Source organism: Macrobrachium rosenbergii, chromosome 26, assembly GCF_040412425.1.
Source record: "Macrobrachium rosenbergii isolate ZJJX-2024 chromosome 26, ASM4041242v1, whole genome shotgun sequence".
Lineage (NCBI taxonomy): Eukaryota > Metazoa > Arthropoda > Malacostraca > Decapoda > Palaemonidae > Macrobrachium > Macrobrachium rosenbergii.
Genome location: NC_089766.1, coordinates 33,794,582 through 33,817,191, shown reverse-complemented (window position 1 = coordinate 33,817,191; position 22,610 = coordinate 33,794,582).

The window sequence follows — 22,610 nt, the reverse complement described above, 5'->3', positions numbered from 1 at the left end:
TTCCACCTGTCCATATTCTACCAATGAACAGGGGCACAGAAACAAGTGCCCGAAATATATGGTTTCAACGTTTAAATAGTGTTTTATGGGCCTTTTATTTTCATATGTATATATATATATATATATATATATATATATATATATATATATATATATATATATATATATATATATTATATATATATATATATATATATATATATATATACAGTGTTTATTTTTCTTCCTGTTCATGTTTTGAGTTTCATTTTTGCTGTTCCAAGGGCTATCACCCACTTAATAGAGTAGATAGTTTTAAGGTGGATCTTTAGAAAGAACCAGTAACGGAATGGTCTCTCTCTCTCTCTATCTCTCTCTCTCTCTCTCTCTCTCTCTCTCTCTCTCTCTCTCTAATCTCTCTATATATATATATATATATATATATATATATATATATATATATATATATATATATATATATATATATATATATATATATATATATATATATCATACATTACTACACGTGAAAAATAAAGAGATAGGTCCTGATTGGTTTCGATTTATTTCCAAGCCATTGACGAAGAACTAGTACAGAGCATTAAAAGTCATATAAATATGGACTACAGAAATAGTAATGACGAACATACACAACCGTTTGAGACTACGGATCCACCCACAGGCCAGTGTCAAGGTAAGGGTGGCCTGTAAAACTTATTTGGCTAAAAATCACAATATACTCTTAGGGGACAATTACTGATAAGAGTAACGACCATAGGAGACATCAGATCCACACCTGACAGGTATCAGGGAGGCGGGGTTGGAAACTCATCAGCACTGCTAGCCCCATACTGTGTTTACAAACCTGATAATCTTATTTCCATACGTCTCTACTGCCTGCCTTAAAATCTAAACAATTTACAAAATTCTTTAGATATTAAAGGATCAAGTTTATACATCACTTGACTGATATTCATATTATGGCTGTTATTTTTTTTATTAAGCTAGATTCAATGATATTCCTTTCCAGTGTGTTATTAGGTTATACAATCCTTTTTTGCCCCTTCCCATTTGATAGCATGATTGTTCTCATTAACATGTGCAAAAATACCACTGTTTCCCTGTGCATATCTCACACATTTTTTATGCTGTTCTATTCTCTTTTCCAGTTATAAGTTATTAACTCTGGAGATAGAGGGTTTCCCATTGCCATACCAAAATTTTGAGTAAAATTTACCATTATATTAAAATTTATATTCTTTCACATAATTTAATCAGTTCAACTAAAGTGCTTTTGGAAAATGGGATATCCAGCTGTGTGTTCTCTAATAATCCTGATAAAATCTCCATCAGATCATCAATTGGCACCTTTGTGAATAGTGATACTGCATCAAAACTCACAAGCCTGGATTCACTATTAATCTGTACACTATTTAGTTTGTTTATCAGGTCCATTTGAGATAGTACCTACCAATAGGTTGAGGTTATCCACTAGGTACTTTGCTAGATTGCAAGATACGGAATCAACTGAGCTGATAAACATCGGTGTGTTACTGACAGAATGCAGTAAACTAGAAAAATCATTTATCAGAAAAATAGAGAAAACTCTATACAGACTGAATGCCACTGATGCAGCTGTTACCTTAAACACTACATGTATAAAAGAGCGTCTACTACCTATTGTTTAGATAATAATAATAATAATAATAATAATAATAATAATAATAATAATAATAATAATAATAATAATAATAATAATAATAATAATAATAATAATAATAAAGACAGAAAGTAAATTGATGTCCTTTACTTAGGTATGTAGTCAATCCACCTTTTATGGTTTTCTTTACTTCATTAAAAAAAAAAATACTCTTGTCTTGACTCCTTTCCCAGTCCCACTACTGTCAATTCTCATCCATCTTTTGACACCAACTAATGCCCTTTCCAGAGTTGGAACTCCCATCTTCACCAACCCATGACTTCCATCTTCCATCTCAAGTGCCATCCATTTGCATACTCCCCATTCTCAGCCAATCTTTTTTTCTTTACTGGCCGAAAAATGAATTCATGCCATGTCAGCGATTTGAGAACGAAGTGAAGATAATCTTTAAAATTTAAGAGCAAAGGAAACCATTAAAATGTTTCCGGAATATTTATTCAGCTTCCAAGTCTTGTTAAAGTTAAAGGTGTCTTCTCAAGTTGGATTTTTCGCTGCCGGAGTGTCTTTACAATATTCTGCAAAAGGAAGTCATTATTTTTGCGCTGGTGAATTTAGGGAATATTTGGCTGAGCAGGTTTGGAGAGGGTAAGCTATTCTTCGGTGAGGCCTTATCAACGGCGGTCTTGCTACCTTTCCTTGTAGTAGTTGCTCTGTGGCTCGCATCTTTCTTTTATCCTACCACCGTCAATTACGTATAATCTCAAATATCTCAAATACCTATTACGTTCTGTTAGTTCTTTCACATGCACACCATATTCGTTGGAAGCTTGAATTTTAAGTCAGCGGCTCCTGTGACCTTGTTCCATGTGAAGAGGATCCATCTTCTGAATAATAACAAATATAACAATAATGAATCAACCATTCCCATTATTTTACCATCCTTTTCGTTTGTGCGTGTTTGTGTGTGCGTGTGTGTGTGTGTGTGTGTGTGTGTGTATAAAAGACAGAGAGAAATGCTGTATTTAAGGTAAACTCTAACCAACATGTTATGACTGAAAACTAAGGATGATATATAATATATATTAAGGCTAAAGTTAGTTAAACATACTGAAGGGAACAACGCGTATTCAAGCATATAATGTTATTTCCACATAAATAAATTTGCTATACATTATTGAGTAAAATCTGTCTGAAGTTAAATAGCAGGAATTTTTACTTAATTACCACAGTGAGAAAGAACTCACCAAGGAACTTGACCGTAAAATCTGAGAACAATGTCACAAGTCAGGAAAAAGAGATGCAAATGGCGGAAGGACTGGTGGAATACGGTAAAAATTCAAACTACTACTACTACTACTACTACTACTACTACTACTACTACTACTACTACTACTAATAATAATAATAATAATAATAATAATAATAATAATAATAATAATAATAATAATAATAATAATGTAAATTGTCAATACAATGGCATATAATTGTCAAGTTTGTTGGTTCACAGACCAGCTTTCGAATGGAAGAGGATTGTAGGCTAAAAAGAAGTAAAAAGACAATATATACTAGTAAATGACGGTGGTAGATTGAAATGCTGGTAGAAAGGAAGCGCAAGAGGGGAGAGATGGAGGTGAGAAGAGAGATTTGCAAAAAAATTGTTTGGGAAGAATATGGGTATGTAGGTTTGACGAAGGATAAAAATTGGGAAAACCAGAGACGAAACCATTATAAGACCATTACAGTGTAATTAAGAGTTGGAGTGAAGAAAGAACGGATAGAACATGAATAACGTTAGAGGAAAAGAGAGAAGTATTTATTAATCTAAAAATAATCTGGGTCGTAGTAAAGAAATGAAGACAAAACTGATGTAAAAATTGGAGATTAAATAACTGAATTGAAATGAACCTCCTGGATTTCTTCTTTGAAAGCCATGGTTATTGTCACGGCAACTTAGCATTATCAATTAAAAAGAAAATGGAAAAAAACAATAAAACCAGTAAAGAAAAAAAAGAAGAGTAATGGACTCAAAGAAGCAGATACAAAACTTAAAGCAGAAGAAACGGTGTCTAGAATAAAAGGGGAAGAGACTCAAAGTTTAGGGATAATCGAGGAAGGACATATTGAAGGAAAAGGACCCTGAGGAAATTATGTATTCAAACTGAAAGACAATATTGCACAAAAAAGATTTACCCTCAACGTTGAAGATTTGACAGAAATGAAAGCATCGATTCCCATTAAAAAGAATTCAACGTTCAATGGAACACACCTTGATGGAAAGGATCTTGATGTAAATGAGGATATTGAGAATGTTTCTCGAAGGATCAGCTCAAAGAGAAGACACAGAAGAGAGAGAGAGAGAGAGAGAGAGAGAGAGAGAGAGAGAGAGAGAGAGAGAGAGAGAGAGAGATCAGCGTTTATGTTAGAGAGAGAGAAGAGGAACTTGAAGCCAGAATCGAAGCCATCAGATGATCAGATAGCCTTAAGAAAGAGAATACGGTGATAAAACTAATTCAAATACAGATAGTTGGCACTGGAAGGGATGACAGACAAGGGTCTGTCAGAATAGAAATGTAAATATTCCTCAAGAACAGAACACTTCTGCTAAATGGTTGTCGGAGTCAATAGGAGAACTGATAAAAATACTCTGAAAGAAAAAAGGAGCTGGGAAAATCAACGTTGCAACATCAAGAGAAAAAAATAGCAGTAGGATTCTGGGGTAACAAACAAGGATTGAAACTGCCCTTCAGGTGAAAAGGAATTTAGGTAAAAGGACTCAAGACATAAAATACAACTTTGTGAAAAGGAATGTGATCTGTCAAATGTAAAGGCACATAATAAACTTAAAGTCAAAGTCTCACTAGAAAAGATGGGGTCCTACAGGAAGTGTAGAATTACTCTAAACGAATTCCAAAAAACGTGATTTTTTTAAAAAACTTGATTATTCGTTGACTGGATTTCATCTTCAGTTCTTGTTTCTGATCTTGTTTTCATAAACATATTTCCCAGTTCTATATCCTTTGAAAAAAAGAAAATAATCTCAGATGAAAAAAAAATTTAACTTAAAAGTTTAAACAACTACTACCTTTCGATTTCGACATTACAGAATGCAGTTTCACTTAAATGTAAAGATTGTAGTGCGTGGCTTATGAACAAAAATTTTTGTTTAATAAATTTTAAGAGAACGAAGCTATTTAGCAAACTAGAGGGGAACCCTTACTGTTCCTCCAAAAGCTCCCGTTTCACCCTTATAACTTCATTATTACAACTCCTGACTGAGATTCTGGAGACAAGAAACGCCTGAGAATGAGAACTAGGAAAAAAAATCTAAATTACTGGACTTTAAATTGGCCCTTGAAACTGAAAAATAGGCACGGCAAAACAGATTGGGGGAAATTATCACTTGTCCACGAAGGACCTACAGCAAGTTTCATATGAATCAGAGAAGATTGGGGTGTTGAATAATAATAATAATAATAATAATAATAATAATAATAATAATAATAATAATAATAATAATAATAATAATAATACATCTTCGAACATAGTGATAATCTTTTAACACTGTTACAGAAACTGAAGGTGGGAGACCTTCACTTTCAACAAATCATTTAAAACTTCTTCCATTGACACTCCACAACGTATCTCTCCTTTTGCATCTTTTATCAGAGATAAAAGAAGTAATTGCTTAGCTGTATGTCAGGTTTTTATTCTCCCTGAGTTCTTGTTCCTTTATTTTTTTATCAATTATTTCCTTCAACTCTCGATTTCTTTTTGACTCTCCTATTCATGATTATTACCGGAATTATACTATCAAAATTTACACATCGTCAAATGGTTGCAGTCACAATGTTTGTTTGCTTCATACGAAATTACCATGGTAACGTACATGCTAAAGCACACAGAGAAGATTAAAAATATTGAAAATACTTGGAAGCCGAGGCGGCGTTCTACCAGTGAAGGGAAGAGATGGATCAGATGAAATAACAGGTTCAAGAGAGGAATAATTTTATGAAAGAGGAATCTGGAGGGTTGGGATTTTGGCCGAAGAAACTTCGTAAAACAAAAGGGAAAAGGATTCAAAGCAAATGGAATAAAGTCTAAAAGAAATGGATAAATATTTTGCAGGAACTAAGCTTCCTTGTTAAGCGACGTGAAACGATTAAAAGATGGAGTTGATTTTCTTTCTTTTAATACCCCATCAATTCTGAAGAAAATTGCTCTTCTTCTAATATGAAAGTTATTCGTACTGAAAAATGGAAACAGAATGGTCCTCAGTCCAGTGGGTGGGTAAAACAAGCTGTTCGTCTGCAAAACTATTCCATTTGTGTTTTTGCCCATTAGAGATATATTGTCCATTGGACGGGTTATCGTTGGTATGCAAGCAAACGTTATTCCTTAAAATGTGAAGGCATTTAGCTAGACAGATAACTCTGGAAGTATCTTAAATCACTGGAACATAATGAGTCAAAGATGCTACTCTGGGACAGCCTAATGGCTTTAACAAACATTTAAGTCTATGGGAAAAAATTCATTCTAATGCTTACTGTCTTTTTATCTTATATTTGTTTACACACACATTATCCATATATATATATATATATATATATATATATATATATTTATATATATATATATATATATATATATATATATATATAGGGATAATATATATATGAAATGTTGTCCATTATATATCATTATGATATCGGGAAGTTGGGGAAAACATGATTCTGGTATATAGTTTTATATCATATATATATTGTGCAGTTATTCAGGTTCCGACTTCTTTTAGACAATGGAAAGTGGGTAACGCCCTATTTCCACCTGAATTTTTCGATCCTGATATGAGTCAGAAATTTATTTTCCACGTGATTGTTGTTGATGATTCAAATTATCTTATTGACTCAGAATTGATAATTCGAATGATTTAAGATGCATCAGGGAATTTGGGGAATATTCTGGATTATTATTGCCCAGGTACTACCTTTTCGATGTACTTTAAACTTTAAAATATAGTTATTTCTAATGACTTCAACATCCGAGAAATTTATACTCTTATTTTCTTCCTTCTCAACAGTAAATTGGATCGAAGGTACTGGCCCATTCAAATGTGGTAATATAAGGTCTATGGAAATTGTGGTTGCAATGAATTTTATATTGGACAGTCAGTAAAACTGTTGAGAAACGAATTGCAAAACATAAGTATAATATCGCAACTGATCAAACATACTAGAGAATGCTTTTATCTACTTCAGTGGTCTCAAGCAAGAATATTTTTCAGAAACAACAATTTTGTAGAGAAATCTAATAGAAACGCTATGTATTCAATATAGTGAAAACAATATCTTTAATTGATAGTACAGGTTTATTCAAGGCAGACCCTCTCTTTCTACACATCATGAAAAATCAGTACAAATTATGCAACATATTGACTTACGTATTCGCTTAATTATCTATTTAGCCTCATTAGACTGCTATGCTTTTCTGTTGGACGAACTATGCACTCGACAATTTATATTTTATATTATCAGGTAACAGTTGTAACCACCGTTAATCATTTTAACTTGCTTATGTTTTATGTTAAGTTTTAAAGTCAAATGTAAACATATGTCCGGTATATGTTTTTCTTAAACTGATTAGTCAATAAAGTTCCCGGAAGAGGCCTGGTGGAAGGTGAAACTGTTAGACAAATTAAGAACTCCGTTTCCTTTTTCCTCGCGTTTTCTCCTTCGTTTTCATTGTGGAGTACATCGAGATATTTTATCTGTAATTGAGAAGAACAGAACTATATATATATATATATATATATATATATATATATATATATATATATATATATATATATATATATATATATATATATATATATATATATATATATATATATATATATATATATATATATATATACATATACATATATATGATAGAAATAATCGACACACAATCACTTGTGGAACAGAAATAAATTTCTGAATCACTTCAGGATCGAACCCAGGTCTATCAATTGAAAGGCAAGGGTGCTGCCCACTAGGCCATATAAGTCATAAAAGAAGTTGGAACCTAAGTGCCACTGCACACAAGGAGTTACCTGGGCTAGCAAACTGCTTGCATACCAGCGTGTTTTCCCCAACTTCCCGACTCAGCAATGACCCATTCGAATTACCCCTTGGATCATTCTGCCTGTGCATTTTTTTTTTATTTTGATCATGCGCAGCCTAAATACACAAGCATCTTGCTTTTGTTTTTCTTTTAAATTGGTGTTGGCCTACATAAGGAATTCCACATAGACCACATTAATTAAAATGAAGCATAGACTTATGCAGCCAGTTCCGATATTAGGGTGTTAATTCATCATAATCCTGCATGTCAAATGTTAATATCAATGTGAGATTAGGCCTACATGTAAAATTCTTATATTTTGAGGCCATCCAGGGCACAGGCGTACACATCAGTTTCTTATATTTTGAGGCAATGACGGGGCATGGGCATACGCGTCAACTTTTTACTGCAAATAGTTTTCCACCCGTATCTGTTGGAAATAGAGTAGCTTTTAATTAATATAGTAGCTCCGACCCCATGATACATAATGTATATGCATACGGTGAAATGTACACATATAAGCGTGTGCATATACACAAGTCAGGGCACGATTTAGGAAAATCTTACAACTACAGGCATATTGTGTTAGGTTTTGTCTTCCAGTGTTTTTTTACACAATTTGGGTGTGCTGAATCCAAATCTTCCGGATGACATTCGATATTTTTTGTTTTTAAGGCCAGATAGCTAAAAACAAAATGGCTGCATAAATAGTAATTTATACTTGTAACTTCTATACTATTTGCACTAAAAAGAAATTTAAAAAGTGCAATCAGACTAATTTTTAGGTCAGGTTCTTGAGTATTAGAACCTTTTTGTATCTGAAAGCCATTTAGATCACAAAACTCAAGATGGCGGCTCATTAGTAAGCTAAAATCAAGATGGCAGATAAATTTGCATTTTGTACAATTTGTATTAGAAACATGGTCAAATAGCTGAATACTACTAATTTTTTGGTTAAGTAATTAAAAATTTTTTTATTTTTTTGCAGTAGGAGATTTGGATTTAGCACGACCAAATTGTGTAAAAAAAAAAAAAAAAAAAAATAAAAACAGGATGGTAAAATCTAGCACCAAATGCCTGTAGTTGTAAGATATTTTGGAAATTGTGCCCCACAGTATCAACATTGTTTTTCATTCATAGCAAAAATAATTTCATCTTATGTACATTATAGCACTGGTCATCTCCAATGCAAGCTACAAGACAAATGAACTTGAGTTAATCTAAACCTGTTACTTACAAGTTACATAGCAACAATAACCTCATCTTCTCTCCTGTACATTATAGCACTGATCATTGCATTTGCATAGGCCAGTGCAAGTCATGTTGGCCTTCCTGCAGCCACATCTACCTGTTACACAGTTCCCTGAACAACTGCATCTCACTACATCAAGGCAACTATTAGGAACAGGCAGCAAAGTTACGAGTTTGGGTTTGAAATGGCCTTCTACATTCATCCATCCACACTCGGTTGGGTGAGGTATTATTGGTTTCGGCTCTGTGGCCTTAAGCCAGACCATGGTTTGCAGATGGGCCCTCATTATGTGCAACTTCAAAGCATCACTGGTAGGTGGCAATTTTTCAGGATCAACACCTTTTTTTAAAAGGATCACCCGCGCTTCATCAGCAGAAGCTGCCTGTGCAGCATTGTACACATTGCATATGAACAATTCACATCTCTGTATAGTTTCCTCTGTCAAAGTCTCTCTTCCAGGTGCAACAAAAGCTCCGGGCTATCTAAGTAACGTCGGAAAGCGGTCATTTTGGTATGACCAGAGAGATATGATATTGTGTCCAATCCAGTGATTGCATGAAATGACAGCAATGATGATGTGACTTTCTCAGACATATTCCAGCTAGTTATGATGGCATTGATTTGAATGAACTTGGGTGCTGAGCTTGTTCCAGCTTTCATCCAGACCTGCTTGTTTTGCATAGCTGGTTTATGTGCAATAAGAAGGAGTAAGACATCAGTGTCTCTGGACCACACCACAATGTTTGATGACTGGGTATATAGGCAATGCAAAATCATATGTGTGTCTGCCTTTTCCTGTGTGCTTGACAGACCAGTTAGATTCAAGTTCACTCTATTACTTATCACCTCCTCAGCTTGTGCCAGATCACCACCAGTGATAACACACTTTTCCTCTGGGGCAAAATCCATCAATTTATGCGAAAGATAGAGCGCAAGATCTGCTTTATTTTGAGGTTTGTTCAGGAAGCTGTTCCAATCCTGAGGAAGTGGTACATCATCATTTTCAATTACTCTCTGGATTGCTGTGCACTTTGCCCTCTTCGACCTGGTTCCATCTTTAATTGATGGCTGAACGTATCTATCAAAAACAACATCAATTCTTGCATATCGCCCTCCATGCTGAAAGGTACACTCACAATATGATTTGGCAAAATCGCCAAATGTTCTGATTTCAAGTGACTGTGGTTTTCCAAGGGCAACAATTAAGCTTGGCTATCAACTACTAGAGTGGCATCTTTTGGTACTTCATACTGGTTGCTACATGTTATTCTTTGTAAAAGTATATCCATCAAAAGATGCTTTTGCCCTTAGAGCGGAATAGGCAAAAGTTCCTGTTTTAGCTAATGAGAGCAGAATAGGCAAAGTTCATGTTTTAGGATACCATCCATATCTACATCCTTCCTGCATTAATTTTCTAAGAAATAGCATAGCATATCATACAACAAGCCTTTGCAACACAGATCTGTCAGCTTTTATAGATGATGTTTTGCCATCTGATTTCTTCACTTCATACAGTTTTGTAAATGTTGCAGGGATACTTCTGACCATAGAACTGTGGAATTTCTTATGGTCTGGAGCATCTGTAGGTAATAGCAACCTTTCTTGCACAGTTTCCTTCAGTTAATGCACACCAAATCTTTTGACTCCCAACATGGACTCTTGAATTTCCTCAGTAGCTTGATCCTTTGTAGCACAGTTCATTAGTTCCACAGCCTCAGTTGAAAATACTCCGAAAGAAGCAAGTTTCTGGACAACTTTATCTTCATCTACAGCATCTTTTATCCTCCTTGACAGACTTGACTCCTGTGACTAGAAAACTGGTCTATGTCAATATCAAACATTTTCTTTGTTTCTTCAGATATTTGGGACCTTAGGTTGAAAGATAGACTCCATCTGCTTAATGCTGTTAAGCTCTTTGTGATGCCAACTATCCCACCACCACTTTTACCTGTACTGTTTAACCATTCTAAACTTTGGTCTGGATCGACCTGGTTGAATTTAGCATTCCCCTTTTAACTACAAAATTTGCATCCAGGAACTCCAGCTCTATTTCAAGTGGGAGCCTGTTCATTTGGGCCAAGTACACTGAGCCCCACTTGGCAGAATTAGTATGACCAAAACGGTGGAAAAAAAGGCAAAATTCTTCTGAATGATTCAAGGTAGAGTTTCCATAGACCATCACAACTGGCACGTGTGAACTGCAGTAGAATACAGACCATTTCTAGATATATGAACCAAAAGGTATAATTTGGATTCTGTCCTTTCTGTTCCTCAAATCGCTTGACCATATCCAAGTATTTTTGAGATGTAATCATGCCTATGAGATTTGTATCACTATCTTCAATAACTGCATCTTCCAATTGTTGCTTCAGGGCTTGATCATTTTTTTTTTTCAAGGAATTCCATTAGTTGAGGTAACAGTAGCACCCAGAGGGCTTGGAAAGTTATTTTGTGCACTCTCATTCTTTTTTCATAATCTTTCCCTAAAATTACCCTGTCTCCTGTTTTCATACCAAGAAGACCACTCTCGGTCCAGACCTCCTTGAGTCCAGATGACTGGAACTGCTGACCTGTGGCTTTTAAATAATTCAGTGATGTATGAAGGCCACCAAGCAGTGATATCAGAAATTGATAATTCTGTGATCATTTCAGTTCCATTAATTTGGAATACAACTGCTCATCAGCTGTTAGTACCACATGAGTCTGTCCCAGTGATTCAGATATGTGCTGACACCTTAAGATGACAGTGTTTAGGGTTTCATATTCATGAGCTGGGCTCAACACCATTGGCAGAAAACCTACTGTGGTTATTTTTGAGTTAATCTCACTTTGATTTGCATTATAAGAGTTCCATCCAAGTTTTTGCTCCTTGGAGTTTCTCCTTGCAATAAATGCCATGTCTTTGGCATTGGCAAGTGTCCTTTCAGGACAGTCTTCTTTATAATCAAACCAGTCATGTTGAATTTCCTTTTCAAATATTGGCTCAGGGTGGTTGACATATTTTCTTGGTGACAAATTACTTGTTAGTGCCTCTGGTATAACAAGGCCCTTCCTAGAAGGTTTGAGATCACTTAGAGTGTTTGTTTCAGAGGGAGGGCCACGTTGCTATGCAGCTATTTAGGTAACATGAAAGGTATCCTTCCCATATGTTAATGTTATCTGTAGAAAAATGAACAAATCTGTTCGGCACCAGGTTTCTTGGGATAGCAGACCTGTATTAACATTAATAGTTCTGAGTGTGTCTTCTGCAAGGGCATTGTCAACTTGTAAGACATTCCTGTAACTTATTGTATGTCCTGCCTTGTGTAGCAGTTGTACAAGTACTTTTGACCTGGTGTATGGTCAATGCAAGACCCACATGTTTTGGAGTCCACATAGCTCCTTTACTGACTCCATACACCATGTCTTGAGCTACCGAGATTATCTGGTCATAACTAGCTGTGGAAGTCATAGTATATCTGCTATCATCCAGATCATCATCTTCATCCCCATCATCTTTATCACCATTATCTCCATTTTCGCCACCTTGATCATCTCCATCAACATTGTTGCCTTCCAGAACCTCTTGACCTCCAAACAGTACTTTTAAAAACATATGCACAGAATCTGGAACACATGCAATTGCAGATTCCTTTGACGCTTCAAGTCCTTATAAGGTGTGTGATATGTAATATCAGATCTCAGCTTAAGAGCAACATGCATAAGAGACAGGAAAATGTCATCTCCAGGCTTATAAACAGGGATAAATGTCTCATCCACTTCTTGTTCCTGTGACAACATGGCAGTAATTGGAATATGGGCAAAACCCTATCGAACAAGCACAGTTCCTTTTGCATAATCTTCAGATTTCTACAAGACATGAAAATCATAGAAACTTTTTACTAGGTCAGCAACAGCTTGTTTAAAGGTTGCTCTCCTTGTGATAAAAGAGCTAGGTATATCTCGTTGAGCTTGTTGACAAAGGCCACTGTAGTAATCCCATACTTCGTTAAGGCTTAGAATGTGACCTCCTGAGGCACTCCCCTTTAATGCAGAGTACAACCAGCCCATTGCAACATCATCTTTTCCTACGGTATCCTGCACATCTGAGGCTTTTCTGCAGAATATTGTATAACACTTCAAATGATATTTAGCTTCTGCAGCAATGAGGTCGCTTATACCTGCCAAGACAATGCTTAGTTGGTGATCAAACCTGGCTAAATCTAGTATTTTGTTACTGGTATTAAATGACATGACTGCATGCAATGTTTCATCTTTTACATCTTCACAAAAGATACATTTTAGAGGTGTTTCTTGTGTGTCTGATATTTCCTGTATCTTGATTAGCTGATGAGGGTTGAAGCTGTTTGACTTTAAGTCTGGAAGTCTGTGATTTACTTGTAAAGGTGCTGTAACAATCTTTATGGCAAGATATTCCCGTGTCCTGTGCACATCCTAATATCCTATCAATAGCATCTCTATTTTTTCATCATTTCTTTTTAACCTTTCTTGGGCTGCTTCTTTTAAACTATCAAGGCTTTGTTTGCTACTGGGTCTTAATCTGTCCTTTTCTGCTTGGCATATGATGTATTGTTCATAGTTGATATCAAAGTTGTGACACTGGCTCCATTTCTCAATTCTCTCTTACCACCACCTATATACTACAAACTCAACTCTTTCACCTCATTACTTGGGAAATTAGGCACACCTGTAAAGAAAAGGAAACGTACATTACAAGATATACTGTATATGTCTCAGTTTATAAGATGCACTGTAATCATCTTTATTAATTAGTCTGTTTGCAAGTTATGTTATAAAACTGGAAACAAATTACAATATATGCTGGAAGCCATATTGTTTTTAGCTATCTGGTTAGCCGCCATTTTGTTTTTAAGGTCAAAATTGTCTTCTAGTGTAAGGAGAACATTATATTTGAATTCCTGACCCAAAAATTAGATTGAATCAACTACTTAGACTTGTATTTAGTGCAAATAGTAAAGAAACTATGAGCATAAATTGCTAATTTGACAGTCGTTTTGTTTCTGGCTTTCAGGCATTAAAAACAAAAAAATAGAGACTGTCATCCGGTAGATTAGGATTCAGCATACCCAAATTGTGTAAAAAAACACTGGATGACAAATCCTAGCGCAAAATGCCTTGCAACTTTTACAGAGTCGACTTTTATGAAATCGTGCCCTGACTATATCCAATATAACTCGTTTAGTCTACCATACTGTAACTTTAAGTTAACATAGGCATATTCTGGTTTAGTAGAGTGCAGTCACTACTTGTCATCCCACTGAATGTGTAAACGATTGCAATGAAAATTGATTTTATGACTATTAAAATGTAGTAAAATTTCCCAAAATCAATACGAAATACCAATCTGCATAGCACTGAGAAAGTCTTTGTGTTTAAGTTTAGAATGGCGAACACGCTTGACAATATCAGACGGTAATTATTATTCTCCTGTAATTCAAGTGCACCGATTCGAACGCAAGAAATTCCCTGCGTCACCTCCGTATTCAGGTGAACCTCGTTTACGAAGAACATTCCTGTCTTCATTCATATTTTTTTTTTTTTTTTTTTTTTTTTTTTAGGGAGATGCGTATTATGACTTTATTTCGGGGGAAATGTATCGTTTCCTTTTGATAATCAGCAGAACGTATTTTAGTGCGGTAAAACAACTATTACAAGATTAATGAAGATGAAAAGAACCACAGATTAAACAACTTTCTAAACCACTGCCAACCAATCAGCTTCAAAGGATGGTGGTGACATAAGCAGTGGGCAGGGCTTAATTGCAACGAGCGTTGGATTTTGCTATATACGATGTACGGAACACTCGATTTCGCCGAAGAAACTTCGGCGCATCTTTTACCTATTCTTTGTTGAGTATTATCTGTCTGTTTGTCTGCTGCCAGTTCTTTGTATGTTCATGGTATGCCATTTGCAAGATAATGATCTCGTGCTAATATGAGTTGCAATTGCAATTGCATTGCAATCACTTGTTTTAAAACGTAACTTTCTAATTTTCTGTAAAAGAATACTATCGTGCCGACTTTTTCTGTTTGTCCGCCCTCAGATCTTAAAAACTGCTGAGGCTAGAGGGCTGCAAATTGGTATGATGATCATACACCCTCCAGTCATCAAACATACCAAATTGCAGCCCAGTCAGTCAAACATACCAAATTGTTAGCCGTGTGGATCGTGTGTCTAGCTCTTTCAGTAGTTTTTATTTTATTTACCACATCTAGGGAGCAACTGAGCATTGGATCGGTGGTGACTGGTACTGATAGCTTTACATGGCATTTTACGCTGTACAGAAAACTTGATTGCACCGAAGAAACTTCGGCGCATTTTTTACTTTTTTTTTATTTCAAAGGAATGATATACTTCTAATTTCCGACGCTTATTTAATGTACGTTTATTTTGCAAATTGCACATTTTTTTTATTTAGATATTATCGTTTTTCCATTATCTTTTACTTTATATAAAATGTTCAGTCTTATATTTTCACACTTTCATAACATTTCCAATATTCAGAAAATTGGTAGTCGTTCCTGCATGAAGATTGAAATAGATAGGCAATGAATGGAAGATGCGACAACTCGGTAATTAAATTATTTCCTATTGGACTATCAATTACCGTAGTAATGTTAAAAGATCTGCAGGAAAATGAATAATTCCCTTATAACAAGAACATCATTTCTTTAAGATTTGGATATTCACTTTACTATCAGCAATATCAATTTCAACTTAAGACGAGGCAGACAGACTGCAGAACTTTAAGATTAATAATAATAATAATAATAATAATAATAATAATAATAATAATAATAATAATAATAATAATAATAATAATAATAATAAGAAGAAGAAGAAGAAGAAACTGATAAACTTACGTGATTAGTTATAATTTCTCAATTCATACATGTTGCCAATGTTAACATATTTTGAGTATATTCTTTCGTTATTCTTTTACCCGTTGATCATTATATCACTCCACCCTAAAACTAGAGGCAACAATTTGAATAAACTAGCGTAACTAAGATGAATACTTTTGCTTTGTAATGCAGATTTGCCTAAAGAATAAAACTCCATCATCAAAATCCGTTAAAACTATTGTTGAATGAAAAAGATAAGGAAAAATTTGAAGTATTCGTGTCCCTCACTACAAAAGTCTCTGGGGAGAGTCCGTAACTGCCTTATCAAAAACAATTTTGTTTGTCGGCCCCAAGAGAAAAATAGATATTGGAAACAAAATGTTACTCGATGGAACCTTCATAACCCTTTCTTCATATTGGAATTTCCCCAACGTGACCAACGAATATCAAAAGTCCATAGAACGTTACGGCAGGAAACATTGCTGACATCACGATGGAAAGATAGTCGTGGGCTTTGATTTACTGAAACGAGAAAATGAAATGCATCCTCGCGAAAATCGAGGACTATTTTCGTTCTTCAGTGCATAAGCAAGAACTGGAAAACTTAGCAGACTGAAATTTCATTCTATGCCTGTTTGGCTGAATAGTGCTTGGCTCAGTTTTTTTGAATAGCAAATAAACATTACGAGAGAGAGAGAGAGAGAGAGAGAGAGAGAGAGAGAGAGAGAGAGAGAGAGAGAGAGAGAGAGAGAGAGAGAGTACATTAGAAGGAAATAAGAGACGACTTCATTCCTAGATAGATATGATGGATCTGTTGAAGCAATAGAGGGAAGCCAGAAATAACTGGAATAAGTGAAGATAAATATGCGTTATTTTTACGAAAAACTTTTAAAATATTTTTCTTTATCGTTTATTTTTTTCTGATGCCTAAGAGGATGGAGGAGTTTAAGTGTATATTCAAATCATTTTAAATTTAGCTCGTAGCGGACAGTAAGTATCAATGTGATTTAAATGCAGTGAAGATAATTTCAAATAATGAAAGGAACTGGCAAGATTCTTGGGAAGAGAGCATTTCAAAGGTAAGGTTTACTTTTATATCACATAAGCATCAGTGAAAATATAAAAAAGTATAGTTTCCCTCTCATTTTTGCAAAATTAGTGTACTTCTATAGTTTAATTTGTTTTATTTTTATGCAATTTATATTTTAAATGAAAGCATGAAATACAACACACATCATCACTAAATACTATTTCTATTTAATGCTAAAGATGTTTGAAATGTTCTTTTATATGTCGACTTTGAGCGTAATTAATTAATGAAATATTATTTAATCTGGTAAGGTTGAATCATTGGATATTAGCTTTAAAAGGAAAACATTTAAATGATTAATTCTATCTCTTAACATAACTGTTTTTTTTTTTTTATTGAGAGATGATCGCCAAAGTCCATTAATCATTTATGCTACCCGTGAAGTTAGAATAGTTCAGCAGAGACTTCTGCTGATAATGATGCATAATTCGTTCAGGTTACGACTGGAGCGAGAAACAGGTTTTCTGATGCAGAGCAGTTAAGGACAATGAGGGACACAAATCTTTCCCTCCCTTTTCACCAACATATCATCCTTTAGTCTTTTACATGCCCGGATGATTTTGAATCACTTAACAACCATTTCACCAATGATTTTTTTTTATCACTTCTGTATCTCTGAGTTACTGAATTCTCCATGCACTAGGTATGCTGAAAAAAACAACACATCTACTGTATAGTTTAAAACTTTCTCTTTTTACTGAACACACACACACAAACACACACACATACATACATATATATATATATATATACATATATATATATATATATATATATATATATATATATATATATATATATATATATATATATATATATATATATATATATATATATATATACTCTGAATGATATATATATATAGGGGAAAATGGATATATAGGGAAGAAGGAATATATATATATAGGAATAGGGGAGTGGTTTATATATTATCTACTGACACTATATATATGCAAATGTTATATCAAATAGATATATATATATATAGGCATTACTGTATATATCCATTTTATCCATATTACAATATTATATATATTTTATATATATTATATATATTATATATATAAATTATATATATATATATATCTATAACCCTTTTATCCAGCTACTGGGGAAATTGGCCCCCTTTATGACAGGTATTGTATGGAAAATGGAAAGGGAAGGGTATTCTATCTGGAAGGAGGAAGGGAAGCGGGGTGGGAGAAGGAAGAGGGGGAGTGGTTTGTGCTGATTGTCTGACTGACACTTCAACTTTTTTCATGCAAATGTTCACCCCTCAAACAGACATGTCCGAATTGGTAGGCATTACTGTGGTGACTATCCATTTTATCCAGGTATTACTATACTGTCTGTCTATTTTATCCATGTATTACTGTGATGATTGTCCCTTTTATCCAGAAATTACTGTGGTAACTATCCCTTTTATCCAGGTTTTACTCTTATGTCGGTCCCTCTTTATCCAGGTATTACTATGGTGAATGCCCTGTTACCCAGGTATTGCTGTTCTCTCTGTCCCTTTCATCCAGGTATTTCTGTGATGACTGTCCCTTTTATACAGAAATTACTATGGGACTATTCCTTTTATCCAGAAACTCCATATCTCCGTGAGTCAGTTACACACACATGTATATATATATATATATATATATATATATATATATATATATATATATATATATATATATATATATATATATATATATATATATATATATATATATATATGTGTGTATATATATATATGTGTGTGTGTGTGTATATATGTGTGTGTGTGTATGTAACACACGTGTGTGTGTGTGTGTGTGTGTAGCTGAATCACGGAGATATGGAATGTGATGAATGTATAAATAAAGGCAAATGCCATGAAGGAAAAAGTAAGACAACTGAGTGTTTACTAGGCCTTTCGACTTATAGTCCTTAACTTAGCAGACTAATGAGAAATATAAAAGCAAGGTTACAATAAAGCTTGTATAATTGACAGATGACATACAGATATCCCTGAGGATGGGGATTACAAAAAGAACAGATGCACCTGGAATCCAACACAGTTGAAGAATTAGTGGACCTACCAAAACAAAGGTAAATATTTGAGAAATTTTACAAAATATTAGGCCCAAATGGCTTGGAAGCAGTGAGGAGTTAATTACAGGATTATGCAGGGGAAGAGGCTGACCACCAAAAATTCCATTGAAATGAATAAGCTGATTACATATGTTTATAAAAGTACAACAACTAAGTATATTCTCCTTTTGGTAAACAATAAAAATTTTAGCAAAATGAATATTTTCAAAAAATATATTAAACATACAAATACATAGAAAATATATATAAGATAACTAATTAGTAATTAAGTTAGTGATTTTATCTTTAAGGTCATTCTTGAACATCTTACTAATACAGGGGTCTAAAAATACATACCAAGGCTGACGTTGAAATTACAACTGGAAGTAAGCTGTATAATTGCAGATTCTAAAAGATTTCTTGAAGAGAACTCTTTTGATCTGGCAATCACTGAACTGTCAATCTAATTAATCCTGTATGAGTTTTCACTTAAATGCATGAATATTGCATTGGATGTTTTCCCAGTTTTGACAGAATACTTCTGCTGCTTATTCTCACTTCTAAATCCTTACTAGATTGACCAATATAAAAAGAACAGTCCAATCAAGGCTATTTTTATTAACATTCCTGTTAGTGTGTTATTATAGGAAAAAACCAGGCTGACATAAAAGATTTTAACAATGACTTTATTGTCTCAAAACCACTAAAATATACTAACAATCAAAGAAAGTAAAGAGTGGTATTTGCATACCATAGCGTCAGAGTTTAATGAAATATATTAATTTGTGTATTTATGGTGAATAAAAGTAAAATGTGAATGCTATCTTATATTATTCAACGATTTCTTCAGAAATCACTTTCAGTCCAGGAACATCTGCTAATTACGGAATTTGTGCGAGAAAAAAGGAAACTTTAAGAAATGAGCCTCAAAGAGATTAGGTATTTGCAATTCAATTCCAACTGAAGGTGGAAAAATCTATGATAACTTCAGGATTAACGAGCGGTTTGAGATAAGGGGGATGGTTTTTACTACTGTCTTATCACTGACAAAAATCATGTTTTTGAACTATGGAGTTAAATCATTAGACTACAGTTTAAAAAAGCAGGCTTTGTCCATTTCAAGAAGAATATGTATATTTTTTATGGCTAATTGTCTTTCTTAGTAATTATGTCCCGAAAACTAACCGATACCTTTAGCATCCTGCTTCGGTACATGCTCTTAACATTCTGGTAATTTATAGTTTTCTGTTTGCTGTCTAGCGCAAGGCCTATTTCTTTTCCTTTCCAAAACTGCCATTTTCTCTTCTTTTTTTTTTTTTTTTTTGTCTTTCAATCTGAAACTTAATAAACTGTCCACTGCCTTCTGGTTTTCTCTGTCTGGAACCTAGAATAACATTTTTCCTTAGGTAGATCATCTCAGTGATCCACAAATGACAAATTAAAGTAATGTATTATAAACGATAAGTTTAAATACTGTTACAGAGAACTGACGAGTTGAATTTAACTCACCTTTGTGGCTTTAAAAACTGTCATTTTTGAAAACGTGGAATATCAACAAAATTTCGCTTAATTAATGATCACGACCTTCCACGTGAAATGGACCATCTATCGTTCGTGGCTTTTAAACTGCATTTGAGATAGCGGACCTGGATATTTTTCCAGGGGAAGATATATCTTCATAATATCTTACTGAATCAGAAATCAAACACTTATTTTGGTCTACTACAAAAGAGGAGTAAAATAAGACCCTTTTAGAAACGAATACCAGTTAGATGCAAGTAGCAACTAGTATAATTGTCCAAAACTCTTGAGAACCAGTAATAGGAAATCATATTTTATGATTAAGTATATAACATTAATAGATAAGATAAGGTTATTGCCTTGTCTTTGTTCATGTCTTTGAATTATGGCATTATGAATTATAATATTTTGTCTTATTAAGGAAAGTCAAATGACACAAGATTTATGAAGTATAAGCTGTCAAACCAAGCACTGGTTAATTTTGGGCCATTTAGCTCTCAAGACATTGAAAAGAGAAAGTTGGAGTGGTCTGACAGCAAGACAGAAAGTTCCAGAAAATAAAGGATATGAGGTACAAGGATCTGAAGATGGAACTGGGAGAAAACCCTTCAGCTGCACTAAGAGTAAGAGTTAGAGGTAGTGGACAGCAAGATTGAAGAAAGATTGAAAAAGTAGGTGCAGCTAAAGGCCCAAGGGACGCTGCAACCACCCTTGGTAATGCCTACAGTGCACCATGTGATGTGTACTGATGGCATTACCTCCTCTGCAGAAAAGAAAAGCCTAGTAGTTCAGCGATTGGATGAAATAGATAATACATAAATTTAAAAACTATTCGACGGATACTTTATAAATTTTTTTAAGTGCTGAAATTAATTTTGGGTTTTTGTTTTTACTAAGGATTTTGAAAAAAGAAGGTACAGCGTATTTCCATATTTAATTTTTAACTAGAATTACTATCTCCTGGAGTTAAGATTGAAGATTTATTCCACAAGAGATAAACTTTTCACAAAGCGATTACTCACTAGGCCTATAAGTGAATAGAATCATTTCCACTTTGGTCACCTGCATTCAGCCTCAGTGCTGAGAAAGGCTGGTGGTTGGTTTAGATGGAGCTGCCCCTATGCTAGCACTGGCCGTTCCACTATGGTCAAGTATGATAGTGAATTAAAGGGAATAAGATACTTGGTATGGATTTCTGAACTCTTTCCAGACTCCTAAAACATCGAGAAAATCCTCACCGTAACCAGGACGACTACACTATTTCCCTATATGTGCGTCATTAAAGAGGCGTCATGACGATCTTGCGTCTGCATAGGACGTAGTTGACGATATCAATCAGTTCTGGCTATTATTGTGTTGAGTTCAAGGAAGTCGTGCTTTCCTTCCTAGGACGCAGTTGACGATATCGTTCAGTTCTGGCCACTTTACCTTCACATCTTGAGATATCAGCGATCCATCTAACAAAATTCCTTTTCATGAGGCATTCTAATACCTTTGTGGCCACATTTCCCTACGTCTTGAGGATATCAGCGATCCTCTAACAAAATGGTTTTTGTGATTGAGTCCATTCCTCTACTGCATCCTGCTGTGTGGCCCTCCATTTCCTTTCTTGGTTCAATATCAATTTCATTTTTACCCTCATTTCATTTGCTTTTGCATTGGGCCATATCAGCGAATCTCCATATTTTATGCATACATACATACATACATACATATACATATATACACATACATCACAGTGATATATAAATATATATATATATATATATATATATATATATATATATATATATATATATATATATATATATATATATATATATATATATATATATATATATATATATATATATATATATATATATATATATTGTAAATATATACTCGCACACATATACATACAGAGAGGGGTATTGTGAAAAAGAAATACTCGGCACAGCCAGCGTTCCTGAATAATGGATTTCCTTCATGAAATTGACGCAAGCATAAACATGTTGCTTCATCCCACTATGGAATCATAATATTTACATAATCTTAATTCTGCATATACAGTTTTCACTGGGCTATACTATACACCAG